This window comes from Limanda limanda, chromosome 17 (assembly GCF_963576545.1).
Source record: "Limanda limanda chromosome 17, fLimLim1.1, whole genome shotgun sequence".
NCBI classification, from domain to species: domain Eukaryota; kingdom Metazoa; phylum Chordata; class Actinopteri; order Pleuronectiformes; family Pleuronectidae; genus Limanda; species Limanda limanda.
The window spans coordinates 19,534,654-19,561,781 of record NC_083652.1 but is presented as its reverse complement, the minus strand read 5'-3'; the positions used below and the strand labels follow the sequence as shown (position 1 = coordinate 19,561,781).

The following is a 27,128-nucleotide window of genomic DNA, read 5'->3' as shown; positions in this document are numbered from 1 at the left end:
TCTTTTGCTCCGTAGGAGAAGGGGATCCCCCAGACTTGTCATCTGTGAATGGACCTGAATGGAGAAACTGCAGGAACTCTCTGCAGCGGCACCACGGCTCCCTGTTCAGTCAGGGGCTGCGTGGTCATCCGTCACACAACATCCCTGCCATTTATGGTCCGAAACAGAGGGTAGGTGAGAGGGCTGGGGAGAATGAAAGAAAGATAAAGAGCAATGTTTCTCCTCTTTCTCAATTGCATCCTGAACTTGTGGCAGGTTGTGTTTGGTTACCAGGTAACAACCCTTGTTACTCTAACAGGAGGAAGTGTTAAATGTCCCCACTTATCAAGAGCTCACGTGGAGCCTCTTAAATCAGATCCGCTCACTTTGAGAAAGCATCATTCCATAAATGCTTCGCTCTCACACAGGCTTCCTCTACAGTGTTTCTTTAGAAGGGATTTCTGGTCTTATGAGAAGCTGCCAGATCACTCAGATAGTTTGGATTCATAACACTCGGTTAATCTGTTTTACATTAGGCAGAAGCTTCTCTTCCCGTTACCATTGCACATCACTACCGCCACAGCTTTTCGTGATGACCAGAGGCGGTGTTTACCCCTTGCTGGAATACTGACACATACAGGTTTGTGCAGCTATCCTTAATGGGACTTTGCATTAGCCAAAACCGTTTCCCTATGCATGCCTAACCAACCTTAACCTAACCAGAATACACATATTACCACTAAGCGTAACAGGACCTCCAAAATTAAGTTTTGCATCATTAGCACTTGGCTTTGGTCCCCATGAGGTCTCCTGGTGCTGACAAGATCACTGTTTTATATTGATAAAGGTCCTAAAGAGGTAACATAAACAAGTACACAAACAAACACACTGAATTGACTGAGCTTCAAACAGATCAAAGTTACAACCTCAAATCTCTCAACCAGTGTTGTAACAACATAGGCTATATGGTTGGCCAATTTCGTCTTCTTTGCTTGAGGCTTTAAATGTTTTTACCTTGAGTTTGTATCTCAAAATTCACTCCTGAGTCTGAAGATGATTTTTTTTCCGTAATGACTTGAAAAAGTGCTTCACAAGAAAAGAAAAAAAACATTGAGAGGTTTTCAGGTGAAGTGTACCACCATTGTCACTCTCTCTAAATTGTAAAAGTCACATAAAATCTGACTGATAGTATGTTTTCAGGTACAGCTGCTTACCGTCTTTCTTAATGCTCACGTTTAGAAAATTACCCCTTCTGGGCAGAGGACGTGACCCTAAGCTACGTGCCATGACAACACACACATACTCAGGCGAGAGCAAACACAGGTGTCCTGCAGGTTGACCATTTGCCTCTTTTTGGTTGGAAGTCCAAAGGTGCACCAACCTGTGTAAATGCTTTTTTTTTTGCACCTCTCATCTTTGTGGCACTCCTTCAATCTACTTGCTACAGAGAGCTTTCCTTTTGTTGTTTGATAATTCTAGCATCCACAAAGTCAAGGTAACCACTAATCTGTTTTTCTGGATTTTTCTGATGTTTGAAAGTTAACCTGTAAACAGGAAAATCCCCGACTGCTCAGCATGACTGCAAATATAGACCAGGGAAATGAGGGGAAATGAGGTAAAGTGAGGTAAACACATCATAAATAGAAGAGTTGTTGTGCCAGTGCGAGCAGGGCACACCTGGGTGGCTGGGGCTGAGTCAGGCCCTGCTGAAGACCAGGTCTGTCTGTCTTGAGGGACCTTGTCTTGAAGGAACCATTGTTCGGTCGATTCTGGAATTAGGTGGTGTTCCATCGACACTGGGTGCAGCTGTCATCGCTGAGCAGGGTCATGGAAAGGTCTGGTCAGCTGGGCTTGGCACTGGAGGCAAGTGAACAGGGACGCTCATTCGCAGTCACCCAAACATATTCTGACTTAGTTACAGCCATTCATGCAATCCAATGTAGCAGCCAGGACTTTTAGTATTGACATAGTGGCAAGGACGTGTTCCTTTTGATTCTATGTTTGTAAAGTAATGAAATCTAATAGAACGGTCCATCAGTGAATCCTGTCTTCATAAAGGTTATGATTTTCTATTTTGTGCTAAAGATGTGTTGAGTCAAGAGTATGATCATTGTGGACGGTGCTAATTGTGATGCCAATGAACTCTGCAGCATCATACTAAGAGGTTTGTCTAGCTCACCCTCATTCTTTTGAATGGGTTGGACAAAATAATGTGAACATTTAGAATAACACAGATAACACAAGGTGCAGAAAGTGAGGAAACATCACAGAATATATTCTCATACAGCTGCGTCACACGGTTTCAGCAGAAACTGAAGATACCACTACCAATAGGGTAGTGATGAACTTGCAATCATCAGCATAGTTCATGTTGAACTCAGGGTTAAAAGATGCTTAAATACTGGGGGGATGAAGCAAAACATCTGTTTGGCAAAACATTGACTCATACCGTCCTCTAGTGGTCACAAGGTGAGAAGCACGGGGGACAATCTGCATACTTGAACCTGCACGTGAAACCCAAATGATTGTTGTACACGCTGGTTGACACAACGCAAAAACATTTTCAAATATAAAAAAAGACATCTCGGTACTACCCAGCTCATATGTTGAGTAAAAATGAAAGCTGATGTATCACAGCTTACTCTTTATACTAGGTTTTTCAAAGTATCAATGAATGGAAACACCACCACCAAAAGAAAAGCCTCTGAGTCACAATCCTTACCCTCTCTTTACACAGGTAGATATTCAGCATGTTGTATGAGCCCAGTTATTGCTGGCACTTTAAGTTAAGTTGTTTTAAATGTATGTTTGCGTCTGTGACTAAGAAACAAAGATGCCGAAAAGCGAGTGGTTCATCTCTGGTTATATGGGAAGGCCGCGGTGGAATCATCAACTGCAACAACTGATTTTATTCTTTTATTGACAGCATATACTCTATTGATTAGTTTGTTCGAATTGTCTTTGTTTGACCAACCAGGTTACACCATTATTGGATATATTGTTTACAGATATATTTATGGTTATATTCTTAATTTCCCATATCATTTGTTTGAGAGCAGCTTAGTGCCACACTGTTGTGAGGCTGGGCACTCCGGGCGAGGTCACCACGTAATGCATGTGAGTGAGAGCACTGGGACTAGAGTGTTGTATCATTGTTGCTGTAATACACCTGAGGTGAGTAACTGTTGGCACCCCTGGGCCTTCCCAGGGTAATGTAATAAAGTAAAATGTTGATATATATTCATTTTTGCATTGCCCAATTTGCATATCAGGGTGGTGATTGTGATATTATTAGATACAAATTTGACTGTATTCACCTTTAGTGTCTCTACATTAAGTACAAAGAGTTCGCCACTCAGCTCCACCCAAGAGAAGAAAAACCAGCATAACTGGCACAGGAGCTGGGAGATGCTGCCATCCTGTCTGACATGACTGTGATGACTGGCTGCTCACTAGTGCACCTTCACTAGCCTCACGATTACATTACGATTCAGCAGTCAATGATTCGAATGCACAATGATGCATCTCGGTGTATCACATCCACAATTTCCTAGATTATTGGTTGCGTTTTCATCAGTTAATAAAATCAAAAGACAAAATAAGGTTATGAAAAAAAAAATCTGACAACAGAAAGTCTATGAGTTTGTCAGTGCTCTTCACACTGATTTGACATTTATATAGTTTAGACTTGTGTGCTGCACCTGAAGTTTATAAGGACAAACTGTGATTTAGCCTTTACTGTATCAAAAATCAAAAATATAAGGTAAACAGAGGGTTTTTTTACATGCTTTTATCTTGAAAGTGAAGTTCTTGTATAGACGCGGACTTACTTTTATTAATCTGTAACTTCTCAAAGGAAACTTTTGATATTTTAGCTCCCTATGACAGGGCACAAGCTCTTACGGTGTTGTTTAGGACAGTTTCAAATAAACCTGAAAACAACAGTTGAAAGTCTCGAGCATTTTTGGGGGGAATATGCTACAGATAGATAAAGGATAGTTTAAATTTTTGTCCATTATTCAAATATTTCGTTAGTGTAATCTATTTTATTTCGTGGCTTTATTATGGCAGATACATGTGTAGTTCCTGTTATAAGAAGGGTGTCGGTTAGGACTCTTGTTTTGAAAGGGGTTCTAACGGAAAAGGGATCTGACAATAGAACTGTTTTGAGGTGTGACAGAGTAAACGGTTGTGATGCTCGACTCAATAACCATCTCTCTTCCTGTTTCCTCCTCCTCTCGCCTGCTGACCTGCTCTCACGTTAACTAATGAACACTCTTCACTAGTTATCAGGATCTGATCTGAACATGGAGTTTATTTAGTGTTTGATTCGCTCCAGAGTTTATGAGGCTGCAGTTTTTTTATCATTCTGAAAAATAGATAAATAATGAGTGAATTTTCATTTTTCAGTGAGCTCTTCCTTTAAACTTGCTGAATCTGCTTTGTGGGCGGAGGGGCGGAGACTGAGCTTGAAGAGTTGTTCAACTGGAATCCTATCGGTGCATTATAGAGGATCTGGGAACATGTAAGTACAACAACTTGATTACATTATATTCACCAGTAAATGTATTATGAAGATACTACATCAAACAGTGTGTGTAGAAACGGGCTGTACTCTTTTGTCACTGCTTTGCTTTGACAAACGAATCAATAACTAATGAAACATAAAACCTAGTTCTGTTTTAGGTGAGTAACAGAAGACCACCCTGTCTCCTCCTGTATAACCTGTATAGTTTAACATTATTAATTAATATAATTATTTCCCCTCTGAACTACACGTATAATGTATCTGATTTAACTGATCACCGTGATGCAGCTCTTCACTGTAAACGAAAGTTAAGTATCATGCGATGTTGATGGATGACCAGTAGGGGCTGCTCAAATTAACTGAGTGTAGCTGTTTTCAAGGTGTTTAGGTTCTGTTCTGTTTGCATGCTATATCCTCTAAGTTATGTCCAACCTTTCTGGCGATGGTCTAGTTGTGAGTATGATTTAAAATATGTTGAAACCTCACAGACAATATCACACACAGGTGCAGTTTAAACAGTTGGTTATTTGGGTTAATGTACTTTCCAATGGATTTTGTTTTCACTCATCAATATTTAATTGGATACGTTTCAGTAATGTCAAACCAACAATGACCGATTCACTATTTGTTTTTCCTTTCAGTATCTTTTCTTGGACATGGATGATTTTGTTCGTAACATACTCAGTGAGTGGGGTCTCAGCACATTGATAGAGACTTTTAAAGGTAAAGTATAACCATGTATCTTTGGGGGGCACAGATATATTAATGAATCACCGACTAACACAGACATAAAAATGCTGCACCTTTGTTGAGGAGTTTAAAACATATTAAGACATATTAATCTCAGTGCACACATAGTCTGTGTTCACAACGTATGAGAAGTTCCAGCAGTAAAAACCCTTTTAATTTTCACACACTAAAGGACACATTCATTCACTTGATAGGAATGATTGTTCTGTAGGTGTGTGTGGAATTGAAAGAATTGTCTGACTACAATAAGCTATTAAATCAAGTCCAACAAGAATTCAAATATGCAATGACCTAATCCAACCATGTTAACTCTGTGGGACTGACATATCCTTTAAGATTAAACCAACAAATGTGCCAACACCTGTTTCGCCCCTAATGAAATAATATCAATTTATTTTTATTTCCAGATAATGAAATCGATAAGGACGAATTTGACAAACTTGAGGATGAAGAGATCAAAGAATTGATCCCAAAAATTGGACCAAGGAGAAAATTCAAGCGACATTTCAAGTTGTTGAAGGTAATAATCCGCACTGTAAAGACGATTTAAACTAATACCAGTGGATATGACAGGAAAAGGAGCATGAACTTGTGTTAAAGGTGCTGATGCCACTAGATGGACACAAAGAGTTTTATGAAAATGTCTCTGCTGTTATCGATTAGCGAATGTTTCCTATAATTACTATAAAAAATATAACACATCTGCAACAAATCAGGAAATCGTGAATTCAGCTACTCAAGTATGTTACGTACAGTTTTGCACAGTTAAATGTAATGTTTATTGCAGTCAATAATTATTTTACAAGTAAAAATAAAAAAATTCTTCTTTCTGTTGGATGTTTCATGATTTATGTTATAAGAGTCAAATATATTTGTTCATTCTCAGGTTTTGCCATCCGCCAGTGAAGCAAATGATACAAGTGAGCTATATTAAATCTTATCGTATTATTATCAACACAGACACCACATTTCAATATTTTGAGAACCTTGTGACAACCTTTTTCTTGCTTCCTTTCTTATACATGTATATACAAAACAATGAAACATAGATACAGATCCTAGAGAGGGGTCCAGCCAAATCCAGGCACCAAAACTTAAACGTAAACGGCCGAACTCTGCAGCAGGTATTTATGTTATATCCTCAACATTAGCAACCTTCAATATGCAAAATAAAAATATGCAAAAATATCTTTGATATGAAAATGTCCTTGTAGAGCAATTACCTGTTTTTAAATCTTTACCACAAAAAAACTTTGTCAGACTGCACTGCAAAAAAATTATCCTGTATCAAGCCGACAAATAAAAGAGGAAAGATCCTTTCAGACTTGAAGGAAGTTGCCTCTTTTGTAGAGGAGGAAATGTTTGATAGTTGTTGACTGTACTTACATCTATTGTTATTAAAAGGTGTTTCGGAGTTTCTAAAGAAACAATTATCTCCAGCGAACTTCTTATTTCTTAATACCTAAAAACATTTTTTTCATTACTGTTAAAAAGTTATGACTTGTTTTTATTTAATACTCAAATAATATATTTTTTTCTCATTGAATCAAAACTGTATTCTTGTAATATTATGCTATTATTCACGAAATCTATTAAATTTAGGTCAAGTAAAGTTAAATCAAGATGATCTAGTGGGAACCCCAAGAAACAATATAACACATTTTAAAATTTATTTTAAGGCTTTGGTAAGAATATATATTCCTGAAGGAGCAGAATTAAAAAATATATAACTGATGTAGGATTCAGAATCTGCCTAATAAGTCTTAAAATAAGACACAATTTCTTCAAAGACAACAACTTTGTCTTAAATTAAAATCAAAGAAACATTCTTACTTTAGTTTTTTTTTTTAATTAAAACATAACAAAAATTCAGCTTCTTTGAAAAGTCAGAACCATCTATCGTCTCTCATTCAGGATGATACCACTTTCTACATTGTCAATCATTGACAGACTAAGAAGCAATTTTTTGACAGAGTAAGGGCTTTTTCAAAAACAGTCAAAAAATGGTCAAAAAACAAATACTCCAGTTATTCTAACCGTATAACATAACAATTATTATTTCTATTTTGCTCTGCATGAATTACGTTGACCTGACCTCGCCCTCCGGTTTGAAATGTGGCAGTCTGGCAGCACTCATTTTCAATGAATAGAAAAATATACAATTATTTGATGTTTGATTTTAAAATGATGAATTTGTTCAAATGGCCTTACCCCTAAAATAAAGGAAACAAAGGAGTTTGTGGTAAAAATTTGCTCAATACTCGCTGGATATCTTTTTAAATTAAAGTTATCATTCTTAAAATAAGATTACTTTTCTAAAGCAATACATGCTAAACAAGATAACTGTTCTTTTTTTAAATTCCTTTTTTTGCAGTGTGGCCCGTGTCAAAGTCTGATGAGGCACTTTGTTTTCTCATTGTGCACATTTTGGAAACAATAGTTCATGGGTCCTGCTTAATAGTTATTTACTTTGTATTTGGCAGAGGAATCCATAAAGTGTAAAGTGAAAAAGATAATGGAAGATGTCGAAAGGAAACTTCAAAAGGAAAAGAAGACGGAGCTCAATGATTTCCTGAAGTAAGTAATTTATATCTCTTACAACTGGAATGAAATGGACACCAAAAGTAGCAACTCAACAGGCACAGGCAGCACTCCAGCATGTTGACATTGTGGGGCATGTTCAACAAGGAAGGGGCGGTTTAGGCCTAGGCCAGAGTAGTCCTTTTTGGTACCAGGTACCACCATCAGAATGCCAAAAGTTGGTAGGACTGGTGGTCCGGCAGGAGGAGGCAACAAGATGTGCTCAGGCTGTCACTCAGGCAAAACAGGGGCAATGGGAAATGGAAACAGGCAGAAGCTTCCTGCTTTCTTTCCAAAACCTCCAGCAGTGGCTGAATGAAGATCCATCCTGCTCACTATGCTCAACCAGATCTACCCTCAAACAAATCCTCACAAGTTATAGAGCTGGTAGTCTGGTCCAAAACCATCCGTGTTGTCTACTTAATAGAATTGACAGTACCATGGGAGGATGCTGTTGATAAAGCGAATGAGATGCCAGATTCCATACATGCCAGAAATGGCATCTATGGCAGAGCAACGAGGCTGGAAAGCAATAGTTCGCCTTGTGGAGGTCGGCTGCAGTGGTCGTAATGCAACATCCACCATCACGTTGCTCAAAGATCTGGGAATCCTCGAACAGCTTGTGCAGAAGACCTTCAAACACACAAGGGATATTCACAATTCTGTCCTATGTTCTAAAACTATTGTCCAGTACAGTAACCCATTAAATTTAAAGCAGTAAGAATATTATCTTTCATTTTCATTTGGTCGTGAGTAGAACTATTGAGCACGTACTGAGTCAACACACATCCATGATTAATTAAGACAATGAGTACTAAGTACTACTTTTTTGAACTATGTGCTTGGTGCTGCAATCATTTTTGTGATGGTAGTAAAACTGGATTCCCTCTGGAACTCTCTCCCTTTCCATCATCCGATCCTCCCCTGAAACTTGTAATAGTAATCTGAAAACACGTTTTTATTCATTAGCCTTTCAATGTGCCTAAATGGTTGTGCATTATTATTGTTACTGGTGTAGGTGGTGATTATTAAATTGACAATATTTTTGTTCTTGTTTTTAATTTCACTGTTGTTTTTTGTGTTGTAAAGCACTTTGGATCAATAATGTTGTGTTTCAGGTGCCATTTGATTAAAGTTGAAGTTATATCTAGTAAAGCCAATTAACCCATAATTAAATTTATGTACAACAGGAATAAAATCTCTGATTTGGAGACAAAAAAAAAGGATGCTGGTCGGTGTCTTTGGAAAAACCGGGGCTGGAAAGAGCTCTTTGATAAATGCCATCGTTGGAGAGAAGAATCTTCTGACCTCTGGAAGCGTCTGTGCATGCACCTCAGTCATGTTCAAAGTGGAGGCAAACAACAACAGTGAAGAGTATGAGGCAGAAATTGAGTTCATTAAAAAAGAGGTGAGTATGTTAATCTTTACTTTTTACAATTTGAAAATGTACAGTGTAGCTGCAAATATCCAGTTGCCAGACATTATATGCCATTTAATTCAACTATCCTGATAATGAATGTCTTTATTAGGACTGGAAAAATGAGTTGTGGAATTCCAAGAATCTTCTGGATGATGATGATGATGATGATACTCGTAAAAAGATGAGAGCACTGTACAGAGAAGATTGGAAATCAAAATCTGTTGAAGAACTCATGGACAAGAAATATTTCAAAGGAATTCCTGAATTCCTCAGTTCGGAAAAGAAAACGTTGAAATGTCAATCTGTAAGTAACATGAAAAAGTATTTATATTGATTTACAGGTGTGTTCATAATCACTTAAAATGTTACTTTTGTCTCGTCTTCAGGTTTAATTATCAAATTTGAGACCTTTACTTTTATTTATTTCAATGATAGTGTTTCACTGTTCTTCATACTTTGAAGGTGTGTATAAATGTAATTATTTGCATTGTTTTACTCAATTTTTTTACATCAGGCTGAAGAGCTACGTGACAAATTTGTCAGATATGTAAGTGCATCAAACCAGGAAGAAGATGGAGTGAGACAGTACTGGCCCTTAGTGGAATGCGTGACTGTCAGGTTGCCTAACAAGGAACTTCTCCAGCATGTCACGCTTGTGGACCTTCCAGGAAATGGAGACCGTAACAAGAGCAGAGACAACATGTGGAAAAAGGTCACTTATTCACATTTACTACTGTTTGTTGTATTTAATATTGCATTTATGTATTATCTGGAAACTGTCAAATGTATTCCAAAGCACTGATAGTTAATTGTTCATAATTAACTTGATATTATGCCTCGTCAGATTGTTGGAAGTTGCTCTACTGTGTGGATTGTGGCTGACATTAATCGACCAGTAGCAGAGAAAGACGCTTGGGAGATCCTGCAAAATGCCAGTAGCCTGATAGAAAATGGTGGCGAGTGTCAGCGCATTCACTTCATCTGCACCAAGTCTGATAATGTTGATGATTCCGATGATCAGTAAGTCATTTAAGATTCCAAAAGTATGACTTTCTTTTGACCTCGTGCTGCTGTTGAGCAGACCCTGGTGTCGGCATTGAGAATAACTGTAAACGATAAAGCAACAGAGTAGTTCAGAATCTACCTTGCAGATAAAATCCAGAGTTTATATCCAGATGGTCACAAAGCTCTTAACAAAAGTTCCCCAATTCCAAAGACTCAATTCATTTACTCAAACTTTTCTTGTAGGTCAGTTTGTGATCTTGTGCTCAAAAGAAACCAAGAAGCCAAGCGTGCAGTGAACAGAGAATTCCAAAATGAATACCCACAATGCAGCGTGAGTTTCTGCAGAGCAACAGAAAATCTGATCAACAAAGATTGTCCTGAATCCAAGCCTGCCTCATCATCAAACCCTTATTCTTTGCAGGCACAATTCTCCTTCGAAGTGTTCACTGTGAGCCGCAAGGAGTTTCATAATGGCGTAAATCTACAGCCAGATGACACTGGTGGGTAAAGTGTTTCTTCATGTCATGACAAGTGAATGACGAGTTTAAAGTATGATCCAAAACTGTGGGTTTTTTTTAATAGAAATTCCCAAACTTCGGGATGTTCTGCAAAGTCTGAATAACAATCACTCAGAGGCATTAAACTATGTGTCTGGAGCTCGTGGGATTCTCTCTCTGATTCAAGGGACAAGATTCAGGGACGTGGTAAGATCGAGTAACGAAACCTCTCTCCTTGTGTTAAATCCTCCTCATTGGCATTTATGTTCCCTGAAAATAACATTGACATCAAATAGGTATATGCTTAAATCCAGTTTAAACATGTAAAAATTAAATAACTTTGTTTGATGCCAAATCAATATTGAAAGAGTCTACAGGTCCTTCCTACCCCAACTGATTTTTGTTTTCTTCAAAAATTGTCAAAATCAAGACTACTGTAAATGTCATCAATTCAAATGAATTTGTGTTTTATTTAAGGCTGACAGTAAAAAGCAGGCTTGCACAGACCTTGAAAAAAAGATGCAGCATGAACTCGAACAGCTCCAAAAAACAATCAATGAGATTTACTCGACATTTGAACGATGCCTCACTGAGGGGGTTGGAAAATCACAAGATTCATTCAAAGAACAGATGGACTCCATTTTAGATCCTGTATGTATTTATAATTATATTTAACAACTTAATTCACAATTTATATCTATTTTAATAATATTTATAATAAAATATTTGTTCTCCTCTCAGCGTGGAGAAAATGGTAGTGCCTTCCACAAGAGATTGAAGTTTGCTGTTAACAACGATGGCGTATTCAAAGCAAAGAATGGAAGGAAAAAGAACATCAACACGACTTTAAGTTCAGAACTGACTGGCAGCATTGATGAGGAATTCAGGATGACCTTCCCGTGAGAAATTACTGAATGATGACATCAATTTTTCAAAGTTTAATTGACTAAAGGGTGTATTATATAATGTAAGCATTTCAACTTCTTCAGAAATGAAGATAAAAGTGGACCATTCAAGGGCGCCATTGAATCGTTTTCACTGGACACAGAGGGGATGATTAACGCCTACAAAGATGTTCGTCTGCAACTGCATTTTCTCAAGACAGAGGTGTGTGTGTGTGTGGGGGGGGGGGGGTGAGACACTTGTGTCGGGTTAAAGGCTATCAATTTTTTTATTGTGCTGAGCTCTACTTTTTATTTTTATATTTTTTTTGAGGTTTACAATAACACTCTGTCTCTCTCTCACTCTGTCTCTCTCTATCTCTCTCAGGAGGACAATCTCAAGAAAAAACTAAAAAAAATCATCCGGGAGGATAAGAAAACAGTCTACAGCAGTCTGACAGAGACAATCGAGGAAAACATGCAGAAATGCTATACAGGTGATAATGAAGATCACAGCATGTACAACCTGTGGTTAAAATAATGCACATTTGCATCATGATTGTACAGAAACATGGGTTTGACAACAGTGTTCTATTGTAGACGCAGCTAAGATTACAGGAGAAGGCTCCTTGGAAAACATGAGGCGCACTATTAACGACCATGTGCATGATCAAAAGGACACCATGTTTAAGATGGCAAAAGACAACATGCTGGGGCAACTAAATGAGTTGAGGGTATGTCAGATTTCATATCTTTATCTACAATTCAAGGTAAAAATATTGAAGTGGTGTGTGTATCATTCAGAAAGATGCTTTTCCTCCAGTCACTGTCTGAATCTAAATACACATCTAAACTGTTAATGCATGTATGAGTCAGCAAATCTTCAACACATAATTTGGCTGTGTGAGTGAAAAGTAATACCGATGGTTTTGATTTAGGGGAAAATCTTGAAAACGCTAAAGGAAACCCTGATGGAATCAATCCAGCTGTCACTCGGGACAGATGACTGCTCATTCCCAGGTAGAAAACATATCATGATAGAATTATTCATCATAGCGTCATTGATAATGTGCATATTTTACACAATAAGCTTTTGTTTGTTTGCTTTTTAGATGTTTCAGTAGAGCTTGCCAGGGTGGGGAAATTCTACAATCAACTTGAAGCCAACACAAATCCATACTGAGCTTTCAAACAGATGTTCCTTACTGTCAATGAAAAACAATGACAACACATTACGAGAATAACACAACAAACATACACATTACACAACTATAATACACATTTTCATCAAGATATTATTCTTGTTCTCTTTGAGTGTACTTTTGACTTTTTTTTTTTGTTCATTTAATGCAGCGATTTTAGTGTTTGTTTTGGCATCGGGCGTTTTCATCATGAACTCATCATAGTCCAAAGGAAGGTGGCTGACATGCAGAGGTCCACAGTCTCGTTCAAACCAGGAACATTGTGGTGAAAGTGCTACAGATCTTTGCCACTTGGCCCGAATGGCTTTGTCTTTTCAATGATAATAATTGTAGTGAAAAATTTCTAAGTGTGGCTAAAACCTATGCTTTAGTTGAAAAGTAAGTTTTATGATCTATATCTAGATATATATGTAACCTGTTTAATTGCTGTATGACCTATGTCTACATACATATACAACCTGTCAAAATACTTTATGACTTGAACTGTTTCAATGGTCTGAATTGTGTATGACCTGAAAACGGTCAGACCCTTCTTTATCGTTTGTTTATTCTCCAAGTAACTGAATGTATGGTTGCTTATCTTCAAAGGAAACATACTTATGTTTAGATTCCTCGCCTCTCCGTCGCCTACTCGGAGAGACAGCTTTTAGTCCTCCTAAATAAGATACTTGCATTTGACTGTTCTGCATCTTCACTCTGAGATCCTTGATTAGTTTGTTTGAATTGTCTTTGTTTGACCAACCGGGTTACACCATTATTGGTTATATCGTTTACAGATATATATATGGTTATATTCTTAAATTTCCATATCATTTGTTTGAGTGCAGCTTAGTGCCACACTGTTGTGAGGCTTGGCACTCCGGGCGAGGTCACCACGTAATGCATGTGAGTGAGAGCACTGGGACTAGAGTGTTGTATCATTGTTGCTGTGATACACCTGAGGTGAGTAACTGTTGGCACCCCTGGGCCCTCCTTCGGTTAGACTGCCTATGTGGTCTCATCTCACAATCTATTGTTTGTTATGCTGGCTTTTATAGTTAACAGATTTGTTATGCAGATTTTTAGAGTAATGTAATTAAGGTGGTGATTGTGATATTATTAGATACAAATTTGACTGTATTCACCTGTAGTGTCTCTACATTAAGCACAACAAGTTAGTAAATCATGTGTGTACATTAACAAAAGGAAACTATATTTGTGTTTGTGTTTGGCCGAATTAGCTGTAAACTTGATGCCCCGGTACCTTAGTCCTTTGAAAATCACCACTCAGCTCCACCAAAGAGAAGAAAAACCAGCATAACTAGCACAGGAGCTGGGAGATGCTGCCATCCTGTCTGACATGACTGTGATGACTGGCTGCTCACTAGTGCACCTTCACTAGCCTCACGATTACATTACGATTCAGCAGTCAATGATTCAAATGCACAACGATGCATCTCGGTGTAGCACATCCACAATTTCCTAGATTATTGGTTGCGTTTTCATCAGTTAATAAAAGCAAAATTGACAAAATAAGGTTATGAAAAAAAAAATCTGACTACAACAGAAAGTCTATGAGTTTGTCAGTGCTCTTCACACTGATTTGACATTTATATAGTTTAGACTTGTGTGCTGCACCTGAAGTTTAAAAGGACAAACTGTGATTTAGCCTTTACTGTATCAAAAATCAAAAATATAAGGTAAACAGAGGTTTTTTTTACATGCTTTTATCTTGAAAGTGAAGTTCTTGTATAGACGGGGACTTACTTTTATTAATCTGTAACTTCACAAAGGAAACTTTTGATATTTTAGCGCCCTATGACAGGGCACAAGCTCTTACGGTGTTGTTTAGGACAGTTTCAAATAAACCTGAAAACAACAGTTGAAAGTCTTGAGCATTTTTTGGGGGAATATGCTACAGATTGATAAAGGATAGTTTTAATTTTTGTCCATTATTCAAATATTCCGTTAGTGTAATCTATTTTATTTCGTGGCTTTATTATGGCAGATACATGTGTAGTTCCTGTTATAAGAAGGGTGTCGGTTAGGACTCTTGTTTTGAAAGGGGTTCTAACGGAAGAGGGATCTGACAATAGCAATATTTTGAGGTGTGACTGAGAGTAAACGGTTGTGATGCTCGACTCAATAACCATCTCTCTTCCTGTTTCCTCCTCCTCTCGCCTGCTGACCTGCTCTCACGTTAACTAATGAACACTCTTCACCCGTTATCAGGATCTGATCTGAACATGGAGTTTATTTAGTGTTTGATTCGCTCCAGAGTTTATGAGGCTGCAGTTTTTTTATCATCCTGAAAAATAGATAGATAATGAGTGAATTTTCATTTTTCAGTGAGCTCTTCCTTTAAACTTGCTGAATCTGCTTTGTGGGCGGAGGGGCGGAGACTGAGCTTGAAGAGTTGTTCAACTGGAATCCTATCGGTGCATTAAAGAGGATCTGGGAACATGTAAGTACAACAACTTGATTACATTATATTCACCAGTAAATGTATTATGAAGATACTACATCAAACAGTGTGTGTAGAAACGGGCTGTACTCTTTTGTCACTGCTTTGCCAAACGAATCAATAACTAATGAAACATAAAACCTAGTTCTGTTTTAGAAGGTGAGTAACACAAGATCAGCCTGTCTCCTGTATAGTTTAACATTAAATAATATAATTATTTCTCCTCTTAACCACACGTATATGGTATGATTTAACTGATCACTGTGTTGCAACTCTTGACTGTAAACGAAAGTTAAGTATCATGCGATGATGATGGATGGCCAGTATGGGTTAGTCAAATTAAATGAATGTAGCTGTTTTAGTTCTGTTTTGTTTGGATGCTATATCCTCAAAGTTATGTCCAACCTTTCTGGCGATGGTCTAGTTGTGAATATGATTTAAAATATGTTGAAACCTCACAGACAATATCACACAAAGGTGCAGTTTAAACAGTTGGTTATTTGGGTTAATGCACTTTCCAATGGATTTTGTTTTCACTCAATATTCAGATACGTTTCAGTAATGTCAAAGCAACAATGGCTGATTCACTATTTTTTTTCCTTTCAGTATCTTTTCTTGGACATGGATGATTTTGTTCGTAACAAACTAAGTGAGTGGGGTCTGAGCGATTTTATGGAGACTTTTAAAGGTAAAGTATAACCATGTATCTTTGGGGGGCACAGATATATTAATGAATCACCGACTAACACAGACATACAAATACTGCACCTTTGTTGAGGAGTTTAAAACTGACATATTAGTCTCAATGCACACAGTCTGTGTTCACAACGTATGAGAAGCACCAGCACTAAAAACCCTTTTCATTTTCACACACTAAAGGACACGTTCATTCACTTGATAGGAATGATTGGTCTGTAGGTGTGTATGTAATTGAAATAATTGTCTGAGCTTTTCATTCAAGTCCAACCAGAAATCAAATATGCAATGACCCATCCGACAAACATGTCAACACCCAAATGTGCCAACACCCCTTTTCTCCCAATGAAACAATAACTATTTGTTTCACCTGAATATTTGTACAGATCAAGGAATCAATAAGGACCACTTTTACAACCTTGAGGATGAAGAGATCAAAGAATTGATCCCAAAAGTTGGACCAAGGAAAACATTCAAGCAATATCTCAAGTTGTTAAAGGTAATATTTCACTGTAAAGACGATTTAAACAACCACTAGGGGATACAGTGCATCTGGAAAGTATTCACAGCGCTTCACTTTTCCCACATTTTGTTATGTTACTGCCTTATTCCAAAATGGATCAAATTATTTTTTTCCCTCAATTCTACAAACAACCCGTACTGATAAAAAATTTAGCAAATTTATTCAAAATAAAAAGCCTTGTCCATGACACTCAAAATTGAGCTCAGGTGCATCCTGTATCCACTGATTATTCATGAGATGTTTCTACAACTTGATTGGAGTCCACCTCTGGTAAATTCAGTTGATTGGACATGAATTGGAAAGGCACACACCTGTTGATATAAGGTCTCACAGGTGACAGTGCATGTCAGAGCACAAACCAAGCCATGAAGTCCAAGGAATTGTCTTTAGACCTCCGAGACAGGATTGCATCGAGGCACAGATCTGGGGAAAGGTAACGAAAAATGTCTGCCCCATTGAAGGTCCCAATGAGCACAGTGGACTCCATCATCCGTCAATGGAAGAAGTCTGGATCCACCAGGACTCTTCCTAGAGCTGGCTGCCCGGCCAAACAGAACGATTGGGGGAGAAGGTCCTTAGTCAGGGAGGTGACCAAGAACCTGATGGTTACTCTGACAGAGCTCCAGTGTTGCACTGTGAAGAGAGGAGAACCTTCCAGAAGGACAACCAGCTCTGCAGCACTCCAGCACTTCAGGCCTGTCTGGCAGAGTGGCCAGACGGAGGCCACTCCTTAGTAAAAGGCATATGACAGCCCTTCTGGAGTTTGCCAAAAGGCACCTGAAGGACTCTCAGACCATGAGAAACAAAATGATCTGGTCTGATGAAACAAAGATTGAACTCTTTGGCCTGAATGCCAAGCGTCATTTCTGGAGGAAACCAGGCAACGCTCATCACCTGGCCAATACCATCCCTACAGTGAAGCATGGTGGTGGCAGCATCATGCTGTGGGGATTTGTTTCAGGATCAAGGGAAAGATGAATGCAGCAATGTACACAGACATCCTTGATGAAAACTTGCTCCAGAGCGCTCTGGACCTCAGACTGGGGCAAAGGTTCATCTTCCAACAGGACGACGACCCTAAGTACACAGCCAAGATAACAAAGGAGTGGCTTCAGGACAACTCTGTGAATGTCTTTGAGTGGCCCAGACCTGAACCCGATTGAACATATCTGGAGAGATTTGAAAATGGCTGTGCACTGATGCTCCCCATCCAACCTGATGGAGCTTGAGGTCATTATCGGGTATTGTGTGTAGAATTTTGATGATAAAAATTAATTTAATCGATTTTGGAATCAGGCTGTAACAGGACAAAATATGGGAAAAGTGAAGTGCTGTATGACAGGAAAAGTAGCATGAACTTGTGCCAAAGGTTCTGATGATGCCTCTCGATGGACACATAGTTTTATAAAAATGTCGCTGCAAAATGTTTCCTATTATTACTAGAAAAAATATAGCACATCTGCAACAAAACAGGAAACCATGAATTCAGCTACTCAAGTAAGTTACATACAGTTTTGCACAATTAAGTGTAATCTGAACCGTTAATTTTAGTCATACAGATTATATTTATCGTGTTTGCTGAATAATGTCTTTACAAATAGATTGCCTCACTCAATTTCAAGTAAATATATATAATTTCTTCTTTCTGTTGGATATTTCCTGATTAAATGTTTTAAGAGACAAATATATTTGTTCATTCTCAGGTTTTGCCATCCACCATAGAAACAAAGGATACAAGTGAGCTATCTTAAATCTTATAATGTTATTATCTACAAAGAGTTCTAATTTCAATGTTTTGAGAACTTGTACCAACTTTTTTCTTGCTTCCCTTTATATACATGTATATAAAAAACAAGGAAACATGGATATGGATCCTAGAGAAGAGTCCAGCCAATGCCAGTCACCAAGTGTTAAACGTAAATGGTACAACTCTGCAGCAGGTATTTATGTTAGATCCTCATTGTCACACCCCGCCTCGGGTGAAGGTAATGTAACCTTAAAAAGACTGGACTTTCAAACCCAAAGATGGCAAGGCACACAGTTGCAAATTGGTTTATAACAACATTTATTCTCCCAAAGTGTCAAAATAAGTGCACAACATACATAGGAGGCCAAAACCCAAACATCTGCAAATAGTCAAATAAAAACATATTCAAAACCAATTCCACAATCAAATAATTCAATCAATTCAAATAATCAATAATCAAATATTCTCTATAATAAATCAAAGCATATTCAAAATCAAATACCGGTACTTCAAATAATCAATGTCAATAAATCAAATAATCCATTAGCAAAATAAATGCAAATTAAACTCAATTACAACATAATAGAATAATCACCTCAGTAGATATTCCGTGGAGAGCTGAGCACCCTGCTGAGCACCCTGCTGAGCACCCTGCTGAGCACCCTGCTGAGCACCCTGCTGAGCACCCTGCTGAGCACCCTGCTGAGCACCCTGCACAACACCGACAACCTCCTCCGGCAACAGCATGCAGCAGACTGTCAGAAGGACAGCAGCTCACCCCTTATATACCCCATGGCCCCTCCCACTAGACAGGCCCAATCAACAGGGGGATTATAATACTGAGCATTTTGCCAACCAACCATGAATACACTCATCAAAAAATACAGCATGCATGTTAATGTTACTTTCATTTAGCAGATTAGTGATTTTCACTAGTACATTTAAAATTGTCACTCATTAATGTCCAATGTCAATGTCCAGTGTCCCTCTTTGACACAAGGGAAAATGGTTTGGCCCAAACATGGCCAATCAGTCCAATCAGTTGCAGCAGGTATTTCCTGACACCATATTTAAAGCCCTCAGCCCCGCCCTGACTCTTTTAGTCTGCAGTACAGAGCCGTGGTGAGCGGGTAAGATTGTTTGTGAGTGTTTGAACAAAGAGAATGTATGCTTGAGGGCCTTGCCGCTCACACCATCCATCAATGCGCGCCGCCGACAGGCAGCCGAACAGGGACAGTGGTCTAAACTGTCACACTCATTAATAGTAACCTACGATATGCATATTAAAAATATGCAAAAATCTTGTACCCTTTTTTAAATCTGTCACAAAAATACTTTGTCATTGGTTGCAAAAAGATGTTACGGCCAGGCTTTGGACACAGAGTCAAAGGCTGAGACAGAAGTAAAGTCTAAACTGAGGTTTAGTGGAATTTCCAATAAAGCACGCAGGCAGGCAGGCAGGTAGAACTCTGGAGCTGGAGTCGGGGGAATTATTCAGCTGCTGGTCCCGAGCAGGGAGACAGACAAAGTCAGGACACGGAACCAACAGGATCAGAATCTTAAATGTTACGATTCTTTGGCTGCTAGAACTAACATGAACTTAGTCTATAGTCCGGCGCAGACTGAGAGCAGGAGTGAAGCTTTTAAAGGCAGCTGGACAATCAAGGCCCCAACTCCAGCAGACCAGGTTCTCATCTGCAATTAGTCACGTCACCTACACACACAACAAGAGAGAGAGAGAGAGAGAGAGAGAGAAAGAGAGAGAGACTAGTAGGCAGGTGAGGCAGAGGGCATGACAAAAGAGCCCTGTTGGAAATATATCAAATATTGTTACATTTAATCCAATAATCCTGTATCAACAACTAACAAATAAATACAAGAGGAAAGATCCTCTCAGACTTGAAGGAAGTTGCTTCTTTTGAAGAGGAGGAAATGTTTGCTGGTTGTTGACTGTAAGGTATCATCACTTACATCTATTGTTATTAAAAGGGGTTTCGGAGTTTCTAACGAAACAAAGAAGTTCCAGATTTTAGATGTTAAATGAGTCGATCTCCAGCGAACTTCTTACTGCTTGATACCTAAATACATTTTTTTCACTACTTTCAAAAAAGTTATGACTTTTTTTTATTTAAGTCTCAAATATTATGTTTTTTTTCCTCATTAAAGCAAAACTGTATTCATTTCATATTATGATATTATTCATGAAATATATTAAAATTTAAGTAAAGTAAAGTTAAATCAAGACTGAGGAAAAAATACCAGTTGATCTAGTGGGCACCCCAAGAAACAATATAACACTTTTTCAATTTATTTTAAGGTTTTCTGAAGAATATCTATTCCTGAAGGAGCAGAATTAAAAAAATATAACTGATGTCAGATTGAGAATCTGCCTAATAAGTCCTAAAATAAGACACAATTTCTTCAAAGACAACAACTTTGTCTTAAATAAATAGATCAAAGAAACATTCTTACTTTAGAAACATTCTTACTCTAGGTTTTTTTATTTAAATTTTTTCTTTCACTTGGTCCTCCATGAGTGCGACCAAAGGAGAAACCACAATGACCACTGGGTTTTCATTGTGTCCCATCTTCTTCGCGACCATAGGGGCCAGCTGATAAATTAAACTTTTTCCAAATCCCGTAGGGAGGACGGAAAAAACGTCTTTTCGATCTACAAATGCCTTGATCGCGTTTCTCTGTTACTCTTTCAAAATGAATGCGCTGTCGATGTCTTCTAAAACAGACTCAATGGCAGCATCTACACATCTCAGCTCTCCAGACAATTTGATTGGTCCGAACAGCTTCTGTTCGGGCATAGCTTCTCTCCAACGGAGCAATGCCAGACCGAACTTCCCGACCTCAAATGTTGTGGGCGGGGCTAAGTTCGTCTGGCACCCAGGCTAGGCTTTTTGAAAAACAGAAAATCAAATACTCCACTTTTTCTAACCATATAACATAACAATAATTATTTCTATTTTGCTCTGCATGTATTATGTTGACCTGACCTCACCCTTCTGTTTGAAATGTTGCAGTCTGGCAGCACTCATTTTCAATGAATGGAAATACATACAATTATTTGATGTCATTTTAAAATTATGAATTTTTTCATATGGCCTTACCCTTAAAATAAAGGAAACAAAGGAGTTTGTGGTTAAAATTTGCTCAACATTCGCTGGATATCTTTTTTAATTAATGTTATCATTTTTATAAAAAGATACATTTTCTAAAATCAAAACATTTTTTTAAATTCCTTTTTTTGAAGTGTGGCCAGTGTCAAAGTCTGATGAGGCATTTTGTTTTCTCATTTAGCAAATTTTGGAAACAATACTTCATGGGTCCTGCTTAATAGTTTTTTACTTTTTATTTGGCAGAAGAATCCATAATGTGTGAAGTGAACGACATAATGAAAGACGTCAAGATGAAACTTCAAAATAAACAGAAGACAGAGCTCAAATATTTCCTGATGTAATTATTTTCTATCTCTGACAACAGGAATGAAATGGACACCAAAAGTAGCAACTCAACAGGCAAAGGCAGCACTCCAGCATGCTGACGTTGTGGGCCATGTTCAACAAGGAAGGGGCAGTTTAGGCCTAGGCCAGAGTTGGCGTTTAGGGAACAAGGTACCACCATCAGAATGCCGAAAGTTGTGCGGCCTGGAGGCCCGGCAGGAGGAGGCAACACGATGTGCTCAGGCTGTCACTCAGGCACAACAAGGGCAATGGAAAATGGAAACAGGCAGAAGCTTCCTGCTTTCATTCCCAGACCTCTCGCATTGGCTGAATGAAGATCCATCCTGCTCACTATGCTCAACCCGAGCTACTCTGAAACACATCCTCACAAGCTGTGGAGTAAGTTTCACACAAGGTAGGTATACGTGGAGACACGACCACGTACTCAAATGCCTGGCAGGAATTATTGAAACAAAGGTAATCGCCACCAATGCCTTGCCATCCAAAACACAGAGCCCAGTTCCAAAGACACCTTTTGTCCAATCAGGGGAACAGGGACAGCGAGGGCCTCCTCCACTCACCAGGAGTGGGCAGTTGGAGCATGCCCGAGACTGGGAAATGCTGGTGGATTTAGACAAGCAGCTAAAAGTCCCATCACACATTGTGTCCACCACCCAAAGACCAGACCTGGTACTCTGGTCCAACACCATCCGCATTGTCTACTTAATAGAATTGACAGTACCCTGGGAGGATGCTGTTGACAAAGCAAATGAGAGGAAAAGGCTTCGGTATGCAGAAATGGCATCAATGGCTGAGCAACGAGGCTGGAAAGCAATAGTTTGCCCTGTGGAGGTTGGCTGCAGGGGTCGTAATGCAACATCTACCCTCACGTTACTCAAAGATTTGGGAATCCAGGAACAAGCCCTGCACCAGACCATAAATGAAACTGCAGAACGCTGCAGCCAATGTCTCTGGACCAGTAGGAACGATCTTAACTGGGCCCCAAGATGGTAGGAACATACAACCAGGTCTGGTCAACCTGTGGTAGGCTGCCTTAGAAGATAGGCTCTTGTGATTTTAAGGCCAAAACAGCTGTTGATGCTAGGTACACTACTGACGATCTGTCCCTGACAACTGTTGGTGGTCACTAAAGGCCGGAGCATGCTTCTGCATTTTCACGGGCCCGGAAGCGCAAGAGCCGTGCGTCGGCCAATTTTTCTAACTAGACGGCAAAGCCCCGCAAGCGTCACCCGCCCGCAAGGGCTGTGATTGGTCTGCTAACTACATTATTTCCGTAGTCGCGTTTCCGGTTCATGCCCGGAAACCACGGAAGATTTAGACGAACGAATATGGACCAAATAGAAGAGCACTTGGCTTTGACAAAAAACATTACTCCGCCTAGTGTTCTGGCGGGGAATTGCATGGCAACACGCGCAACGGTTGGAAAACCATGAATGAGAACGAGTCCTGCGTTACAACTGGGTGCTTGCGGGCCCCTGACAACGCAGACGCATGCTCCGGCCTTAACATCTGCTTGCAACTTCTGGCAGTTGGTTTCTTCACTTGTGCAGAAGATCTTCAAACATACAAGGGATATTCTCAATCCTGTCCTATGTTCTAAAACTATAGTCCAGTATAGTAACAAATTATATTTAAAGCAGTAAGAATATTATCTGTAATTTTCATTTGGTCCTGAGTAAAACTAATGAGCACGTACTGAGTCATGTTTTTTATGACAATTACATGATGGCAATCCACCAAGGTACAAGTGCATGAGTCCTTTTAAAGGAATGTGAGATGGTAGTCTAACTGGTTGATGTTCCATCCAAAACACGTCCATGATTATTTCCGACACTGAGTACTAAGTACTACTCTTTTGAACTATATGCTTGGTGCTGCAATTATTTTTTGGCGGTAGTAAAACTGGATTCCCTCTGGAACTCTCTCCCTTTCCATCATCCGATCCTCCCCTGAAACTTGTAATAGTAATCTGATAACACGTTTTTATTCGCCTTTTAATGTGCCTAAATAGTTGTGCATTATTATTGTTACTGGTGTAGGTAGTGGTTATTATAATGACAATATTTTTGTTCTTGTTTTTGATTTCACTGTTGTTTTTGTGTTGTAAAGCACTTTGGATCAATAATGTTGTGTTTCAAGTTCCATTTGAATAAAGTTGAAGTTATTTCTAATAAAGCCAATGAACCCATAATTAAACTTATGTAAAACATGAACAGTGTTGCCACAGTTACTTTGAAAAAGTAACTTAGTTACTTTACAGATTACTTGATTTTTAAAATGAACTTAGTTAGATTACAAGTTACTTGATTTTAAAAGTAACTAAGTTAGATTACAAGTTACTTTATTAGTTACATTCAGAAGCTGCCGACAACACCCCCGTCGCCTCAACTTAAAAAGGACAACTGGGTTAGCCAACACTCACTTTATTAGAAGTGCATTTTTAACAGTAATGTACACAACAACAATGTACAATGTATCTCCTGACATTTGAGGTTGAACTTAAAAGCTATTTCCTGAAAAAATACATGTTTTTATAAAAATAAAATAAATACAGTCTTTCTTGACTTCACTTAACATAGATACTTGTTTTTCTAAAATAAAATAAAGACAGAATTTCTTGACCTGACATATTCAACTGTTTACACTGTAATGGCAAAACTAACTATTTATGATCTATATTGTTTATAAATGTAACTATTAAATTCTTTTCAACATGTTTTATGAACATTGTACCTGTTGTTCACAGCATTAGCGAAGCAAGGAGTGGTTTTGCAAAACAAAACAAGAGTATAACACCACATGTAGGCTGATATCATGTCTACATGTGTAACTTTGGCCTAATCTTATGTAGTAATCGCATGTTATGAGTGAAACAGTGGAGTGGGGCGAGTGGTCCGCACCAGTTCTCAGTCAGCTGCTAGGCGCATCGCCGGGGGGGGAGGCCCCACGCGAAGGGGGGGTTCTCCCAGCGGGTTTTCGTAGCTGAGGTGATCCGCGAGAAGGGCCCGACACACGGCCAGAGTCGCCGCCGCCGACCGCAGTACCCGGTCCCCTCCAACCGGTCCCCGCCTATCGCACCGGCGACGGACACAACCCCTCGGTCCAAGAGAAAGAAAGCCCTGCACCAGAGACGCCGTGAGGCGCCGCGGACGAGGACCTCCTCCCCCAAAATACGTCGAGGCGAGCCGCACACCGAGCCCCCGGCTGCGTGGAGAGGAGAGCGCCGGGGCGACTGCTCCCCCAGCCGCGATAATAATTTGCCACGGCACACCTGACGATCTCTCAATCAAATATATATTTTACAATTAATGACAAAATAGTAACGCACAGTGACTTGGACAAGTAACTTTAATCTGATTACTGGTTTGGAAATAGTAACGCGTTAGATTACTCGTTACTGAAAAAAGTGGTCAGATTAGAGTAACGCGCATTACCGGCATCACTGAACATGAATTAAATCTCTGATTTAGAGAGGAGAAAAAGGAAGCTGGTCAGTATCTTGCTCGTGAAAAGCTGACAGCACTGTACAGAGAAGTATGGGAATTAGGGATGGGACTTTACAGGAGTTTTCATGTTCGACTATTTATAACGTTATTGAACAATGAATCGATTATTTGCTAAGGCATGACGCCAGATTCAAGTGTGTTGCGCTCTCCACTCTCTTTCCCCTCCTCCCCTCGTGTCTCCTCCCGTGAGTACTCTGCAGCTGACTTTCTCCATGGCAGCACTGGGCTTGAAGTTAGCTACAGCTACAGCTACAACGAAACATCTCCCCTACCGGGTGCCTGATAAGTGAAATGGACACTGTTGACTGACTTTACAGAGCGAAGTGCGCAGCACGAACTCTAGGGACAATTCCATTGCGCTTTCTGGACTTCATGCCCACCGTGGTGCAGTGCACTTAAATGACGTGTTGAAGTAATATTTGGTTAGTCTCTGTTCGCTGATACTAAATTCAAATATATACTGAAGTTCTATTTCGTTGCTTGAATTGAATTGTGTTAAAGAGGCTCACTGTGAAAATATATGTTACATTATCTGAATGATAAATGTGAAAGGTGATTATTATTATTATTATACTGTCGGGGAAAATAAGTTCTGGGTCTAGCTAAAATAAATGTTTATTTTTCAGTTAAGGAACCCTGGTCTGTGAGTTTACGGGAAGGGATGGGGCGGTTAGAATGAATACATATTTTCTTTAGTAGATGTACACATCACTGACCTGAACTAATAGTCCTTTAAGATATCTGACGCGGATTTAGCAACCGTTACACTCATCTGCTGTAGGAAGTCGCGCTCGCGTAAGATACTGGAGGATGTTGTTCTCATAATGTGCGGGACTAGAACGATTATTCATTAGGCTTGGATTTTTATTCGAATGAATTCTTAATGACGAATAATCGATCAGCGATTATTCATTACCAACCGTCATGGAAACAAAATCTGTTGAAGAACTAATGGACAAGAAACATTTCAAAGGAATTCCTCAATTCCTCAGCTCGGACGAGAAAACTTTGAAATGTGAATCTGTAAGTAACATGAAAAAAGTCTTTACATTCATTTATATGTATTTTATTTATATTTTGCCTAATGAATCAGAAGTTTGGATTTTTTGTTGGCCTTTTAACAGTTAAGTTATTAAGTCAGGTCATTACCTTTTAACTAATAAAAAGTGTATTCTTAGTTCTACTCAAAAGCATTAACGCAATTAAAACCATTAAAACTGTTAAGGTTGTGATAATGTTTGGACCCCAAAGCAGACATGGACGAGTAGTTGTAGAATGAAGGAACAGAGTTTATTGGCAGGAGAAGCAGATGCAGGCTGGTGCGGCAGGGTGCTGGCTGGCTTGGAGATCCAGGATGAGATGAGGCTGAGAAGTCAAGCAGTAAGGCACACAGAGGTTCTGGGTAGATGAAATGAAACACAAGAGTTTAGCAGCACTACAAGTAGACACAAGGGTCGAGAATAACTGCGCGCAAGATCTACCGGACTAGACGGAATAATCTGGCGCTGTCGTGGTGAGCAGACCAAGCTTTTAAGGCTCCAGTATGCTTCTCCGTGTCCGTGGCGCGGAGAGGGACGCACGGATACCACAGACTCTTTTGGATTCATGCTTCTCGGACAACTTTTCACCGCCAGAACAGCAGGTGGCGCAACGGCAACAGGAAGCCTGCTATTTTGCATTTAGTGGCCATTTTGGCCATATTCCACATTTTTACTTTGATGTACTTGTACCAGGGCTTTCATCGGATCAACTTAAACTAAGATGAGTGTCATCACAACAAGATGGAGATAAAAACTGACTGAGGGATTTTTTTTTGGTCACACGGTGTGACCGTGGCGTGGCGTCAAAGTTTGATTACACGCCATTAAAACACGATGTTCTGTAACGCGGACATACAT

At 39.2% G+C, this 27,128-nt stretch overlaps 1 long non-coding RNA gene and 1 pseudogene across 1 annotated transcript; both read left to right on the top strand.

Moving 5' to 3' along the window:
* The first annotated feature begins 4,420 nt into the window (after positions 1–4,420).
* LOC133023441 (nuclear GTPase SLIP-GC-like) lies at positions 4,421–14,695 on the top strand (annotated as a pseudogene).
* A 525-nt stretch (positions 14,696–15,220) lies between these two features.
* On the top strand, positions 15,221–18,246 carry LOC133023446 (uncharacterized). The gene is made up of 4 exons (XR_009683060.1): positions 15,221–15,285; positions 15,892–15,973; positions 16,368–16,480; positions 18,208–18,246. It is a non-coding gene; the product is annotated as an uncharacterized LOC133023446 (long non-coding RNA).
* Positions 18,247–27,128: the final 8,882 nt, after the last annotated feature.